This window comes from Perognathus longimembris, chromosome 13 (assembly GCF_023159225.1).
Source record: "Perognathus longimembris pacificus isolate PPM17 chromosome 13, ASM2315922v1, whole genome shotgun sequence".
Classification (NCBI taxonomy): domain Eukaryota; kingdom Metazoa; phylum Chordata; class Mammalia; order Rodentia; family Heteromyidae; genus Perognathus; species Perognathus longimembris.
This window is the reverse complement of record NC_063173.1, coordinates 11,691,415-11,697,487: the sequence shown is the minus strand read 5'-3', so window position 1 is coordinate 11,697,487 and position 6,073 is coordinate 11,691,415. Positions and strand designations below refer to the sequence as shown.

General features: G+C 45.6%; 1 pseudogene; it reads left to right on the top strand.

The window, feature by feature from the left end:
* The first annotated feature begins 608 nt into the window (after positions 1-608).
* LOC125362366 lies at positions 609-1,206 on the top strand (annotated as a pseudogene).
* Positions 1,207-6,073: the final 4,867 nt, after the last annotated feature.

Genomic DNA, 6,073 nt, shown 5'->3' with positions numbered 1-6,073 from the left:
ACCATAGGTGACAAGGATGCTGAAGCAGGAGGATGCCAGTCTCTAAGCTTCACTGGGTGGCAGAAGAGGAAGTTACCCTCTGGGCTAGATCCACAACGCTACGGAGGCCCTAGCAACTCAGGAGAAAGGAATTCCGATTGGTTGGGGAAAGGCAGGGTGGGAGTCTGAGGCTTGAAGGTGGGACTTGTAGAACAACGGTAATTTGCCTGTGGAACAGGTGTTCAGACTCCAGGAACAACAGCCTGCGCAAAGGCCCAGAGGAATGAGTTGATGGTGTAAAGCTGGCTGTTATTTGTTTGTTTGTGGTGCTGGGAACCAAGTAATGAATGTTAGGAAAGTACTCTACCCATCAGCTGCATCCCTAGTCATTTTTAACATCTAAAACTGTTGCAGTGACTGTATCTCCTCAAAGCTCCTTCTTTTAAACGCTGAGTAAATGTGCATTTAAAAATCATTTTATTGATTTAAATTCATAGCTTGAGTGGGCGGTGGCGACTTGTATTGGCCGTCTGGAGCCAGGCAGAGACAGAGACAGAGACAGAGACAGAGAGCGAGAGTGGCTCTTTTGGTTTTTGGAGGGGGCTAGTTTTCGTGTACTTTTTCTTTTCTAGCTTCCCACCCGCTGGGCAGTGCTCACGTTGTGGTCTTTGGAAGCCATGTCAGGAGACAGCACTAAAGAACAGGCAGCTAAGTATGTACCAGAGACAGTGAAGAAAGCCGAAAAGAAATTAGGAGAGAATCCATATGACCTTGATGCTCGAAGCATTCTCATTCGAGAGGCACAGGCTTAGAGTGATACAGGATTCCATTTCCTTCTCTATGAGCCCAATCACACCACTTGATTCTGCAGTAACTAATACTTTCATAGTCCTAACATTGTACATGCTGTTTATTGGTTTTCAATTTTAGAATCAGCCTATAGACAAAGCACGGAAGACTTATGAATGCCTTGTTGCCCAGTTCTCCAGTTCTGGCAGATTCTAGAAAGTGTACATTGAAGCAGAGGTTAATATTTTATTTTATTTTTTCTTACATAGCATCTGATGGGAATTGCAACGTACACTATAGTGATAGAAAGCAAGTTAGTAGCCCAGTACAATCAGGGCAAGGAGGATTTAAATATCTCTTGCCTTTATTGTAAAATAGGTATGAAGGAATAATTAAAGTGAATTTTTGAAATTTGGGTCTTGTTTTTTTTTTTTTTGTTTTTTTAGCCAGTCGTGGTGAGGTGCCAGACTTTGAAGTCAGGCCCCACCACGTGAACCCCATTTTAGAATCGAACCCTGAGCCAATCAGATTTGTACCTGTGTTCTAATCTTGCTTGCACAGCTGATTGTTGTAACCTTGTTCTTTGCCTTTATAAGCCCTGTGTAATCACAGCTCGAGGCTTCCTCCTAACCTCCGCTGTGTCGGTGGGTAGGACGAGGCCCGAGTTGGCAGCTCGTTAAATAAAGCCTTGCCTTGCTTTTGCATTTCGGAGTGTCTGAATCTCGGTGGTCTTCTTGGGGGTGGTCTTGCAACTTGGCACAACATTTGGGGGCTCGTCCGGGATAGCCCCAGAGACCCCGAGATCCCAGACTCCGAAGGTAAGAAAACAGCACTGTTCATTTGTCTTGTCCTGTAATTTGTCTGTTTTGCTTTTGCTTGTAGGGCGCGAGTCAGTTTGGTTTTTGGCCGGAACTGACCAGGAGGACCTCCTAAACGAGACTCAACCCGCCCACCTTGTACTTGGGTCTGCTCCTTCTGCTTATCTGGCAGGAGGTTGTGGGCCAACTTGGGTCCACTCCTCCCGTACCCTGGCAGGAGGTTGTGGGCCAACTTGGGAGATCTCCAACTCGTAACTCGGGTCCACTCCTTCTGCACCCTTGCAGGAGGTTGTGGGCCAACTCGGGTCCACTCCTTCTTACAGGAGGTTGTGGGCCAACTCGGGTCCATTCCTTCTGCACCCTTGTAGGAGGTTGTGGGCCAGCTTGGGAGATCTCCAACTCGTAACTTTTCTCAGGCCTGTGTGTTTTCCTCCTTTTTTATTGTTTTGTTTTTTGTAGCCTTTTGGACTGAACTTCTGATCAGAGCTATGGGTAACGTTCTATCTTGAGGACCTCCATCTAGCCCCCTAGACTTGATCCTAGCTCACTGGAGGGAGGTTAAGGAGATAGCTCAGAACCAAGGTGTGGCCCTTAAAAAGGAAAAGTGGATCACCCTGTGCAAGTCAGAATGGTCCACCTTTGAGGAAATTGAGGGAGCTTTGACATAGGGAGGAAGCACGGAGGAGGAAATGTTTCCCGCTCCATACTCCCCATCCCAGTTAACTCTACAAGAGGAGGACTCTGAGGAAAATGTTTCAGCTGTGCCCTCCGCTCCGGAGGGTCCTGCCCAGTCAACTCGCCGGCGCCGACAGCCCAGGACACGGATGCATCAGCCCCAAGTCCAAGTCCTGACCCGCAGCCGCCGACGGGGTGGATGTAGGGCCAGCCCAAGCCACCCACAGGTGGCAGGGAGTGACCTCACCATGCTGCGCTGTCATCTCTGTTGTTTGTAAGTCTAACAGTCTCTTTTGTGTCAAACCTGCATAGTTCATTGGAAAGATGTACAGGCGATGGTTCACAATCAGAGTGTGAGTGTCCACAGAAAGAACTCTAGGGGGACCCCCACCCAGCCTTCTTAAGCAGAAAATTGTTTGGTGTGCTAAAATGTTTTACTAAGACTAAAAATGTTTTACTAAAACTATCAAGCCCTGGAAAATGAGGTTGGAGAATGCTAAAATCATTTGTTAAAAGTTTTTGTCTTAAAATGTACGGCCGATGCTTATTCAGCACGCTTTAAGATCTTTTGAAAATGTATGTGTGTGTGCATGTGTGAGTGTGAACATGTTCAAGACTGCAGGATGATGCAAAACTAAGTTTAAATTCAAAGGTCTTCATGCCATGCAGTAACTGGGACTGAAGAAAAAAAAAAAAAAAAAGAGGCTCTTTTGAAACAAGCAGCCCATAAGCAAAGGGCGGCACCTGGTTTCAGAATGCTTGTGAGCTTCAGTTTTTCTGATGCAGATAAAAGCTAAAGTGTTGTGTTAGTGTTAAAAAGGCTTTGGAAATCAAGAATACATTTCTAGATAAGAAAATTGGAAGTAAAATTGTCCTAATAATTATTGCAAAGTGAGAAAAGGAGAATTATGGCTACCAAAATGTTTAATTGCCATTCCAGCTTCTTTGTAGGTTTTTTTTGTAACAGTTTCCAGCAGGCCCACAGAGAAGCACAGGTGATTCCTACAAGTTTGTCAAGATCTAATACTGACCCTTAATAAGTTCCAGGTAAGAGAGCATGCTTAAAAACTACTTCTGTGTGGACCACCTTGTTGCTTATAATTGGAGTAAAGTGGCCCCTTATAAGACTCATTGATCTGAATCTGCGGTTCGAAGCCAGCCCGGGCAAAGAAAGGTCCCTGTGAGAGACTTGTCTGTAATCAGCCAGCAGAGTGCTGGGAACGGAGTGGTGTGGAGCTCAAAAGTGGTACGGTGCTAGTCTTGAGCTGGAGAGCTGAGGGACAGCACTCAGGCCCTGAGTCCAAGTCGAAAGTCACTCCTCCTGGGACAAAAGTGATGGAGCATCCAGAGGCAGTAAGCCACTGCTTGGATGGCAGAGATGGTGTCAGATCCTAGAGTCACTACTGTTGGCCTTTCAAAAGTTAAAGCCGGGAAGTCCTAGAAGAATAGTTCATAAGCATGCCTTTCCAATGCCCATGTCTGTCTACTGGGCAGGAATTTGCCAGTCATCTGTGATAGTGGTTAGTAAGGGTAAGTTTGTCAAATGAGAGGATAGATTAAAATCTCACCCCCCGCATTTACTCAAAGCCCTGACTGGCAGTGAGAATTTTAAGCTCATACATCTGTTTAGTAAAGAAAGCTTGTAGACCTGAGATTGTGTCCTTATTGAGATCTGTTAAAGGCCTGCAAAGGTATATTGTTAAAAATTGCAAGATCTGTCAGCTTACCAATGCCCCCAATCAACAGATTACTAAAGGAGCTCGCCTCTGTGGGAATAGGCCAGGCGTGTATTGGGAAGTAGATTTCACAGAAATTACAAATATTTGCTAGTTTTTGTAGACACCTTTTCAGGATGGGTTGAAGTCTATCCAACAAAGCATGAGACTGCGAATGTAGTGGCTAAGAAGATCCTGAAAGAAATCCTACCCAGGAGACTAAACTCCTTAGAACCACGGTGGAAGGGACCCTAGACGGCATCGCCACTTGGGTTCATTGCTTCCACGCCAGGCCAGCTGACCCCTTTGCCCTGGATGACAACTACCGTGATGGAACATGGGAGGTCTCCAAGCACCCAACTCAGCCGCTTTGCCTTCGCCTCAAGACTGAGACTAAGGTTATAGGTTCCTGGCCAGGTAAGGTCTACGCCCCTGAGTCAGCCTGAAGAAGTTACAGAAGATGGATGATCTTCACCCATCAGCCCCCCTTTAAAACCGAGGGACCAGAGTTATTTTCGGATACTACTTTTGGCCCTACTGGCCCATGCCTTACCTCTATATCATCCCCTAGACATGCAAGCCATTGAAATGGACAGAATGGAGCCATGATTGGCTCCCAAGGTACCAAAAAGAAAAAGGGGGAAATGAGGTGCCAGACTTTGAAGTCAGGCCCCACCACGTGAACCCCATTTTAGAATCGAACCCTGAGCCAATCAGATTTGTACCTGTGTTCTAATCTTGCTTGCACAGCTGATTGTTGTAACCTTGTTCTTTGCCTTTATAAGCCCTGTGTAATCACAGCTCGAGGCTTCCTCCTAACCTCCGCTGTGTCGGTGGGTAGGACGAGGCCCGAGTTGGCAGCTCGTTAAATAAAGCCTTGCCTTGCTTTTGCATTTCGGAGTGTCTGAATCTCGGTGGTCTTCTTGGGGGTGGTCTTGCAACTTGGCACAACAGTGGGGCTCGAACTCAGGGCCTGAGCACTGTCCCTGGCTTCTTTTTGCTCAAGGCTAGCACTCTGCCACTTGAGCCCCAGCACCACTTCTGGCTTTTTCTGTTTATGTGGTGCTGAGGGATCAAACCCAGGGCTTCGTGCATGCTAGGCAATCAGTCTACTGCTAAGCCACATTCCCAGCCCCTTTATCAGGATTTTGAAAGATGACTAGAAATGCTCTAGGAAGGTTTTTTTTTTTTGTTGTTTGTTTGTTTTAATTTTTTGGCCAGTCCTGGGGCTTGGACTCAGGCCTGAGCACTGTCCCTGGCTTCTTTTTGCTCAAGGCTAGCACTCGGCGACTTGAGCCACAGCGCCACTTCTGGCTTTTTCTATATATGTGGTGCTGAGGAATCGAACCCAGGGCTTCATGTATACGAGACGAGGACTTTACCACTAGGCCATATTCTCAGCCCCAAAATTTGGGTCTTTTATAAACTGATGATTGTTGCATTTTGGAGTTGCAACAACATTAAAACAGTTTCAGTGGTTAAAAAAATATCCTTTTATTAAGATACAATTCACTAATTTATAATGGCTCAGTATATTTTTTTGAGACAGGATCTCATTGTATTGCCCAGGCTGATCCCAAACTTTAGACCCAAATTTCCCCTTCAGCCTTCCTAGCTGCAAGGACTACAGTCATGTTCCAACACACCCAGATCCAGTGGTTTTTAGTAATTTCCAAAGATAAACCCAAACACCACTATATTCAATTTTAGAACACTGGTACCACTTTGGAGAGAACGCATTCCCTTTAAGCTCCCCCGTTCCTGCCCCCTGATCCCAGCACCAAACAACCAACAAACCTACTTTCGACCTCCACAGATTTGCCTATTCTGGACATTTCCTATAAATGGGATCATTTGACATGCAGTCTTTTGTGACGTTTTCACATAGTGTGGATAATAATACATTGATACAGTTATATATGAAATTTACATTGTATCAGGTATTATAAATAATCTGGAGGTTTACTCATATCATAGAATATATCAGTACTTTATTCCTTCTTATAGCCAAGTAATATTCCACTGTACGGAAGACAGATGGCCTACACTTGCTCATCTATTCATCAGTTGATGGGAGTTCAGTTTGCTTCCACCTCC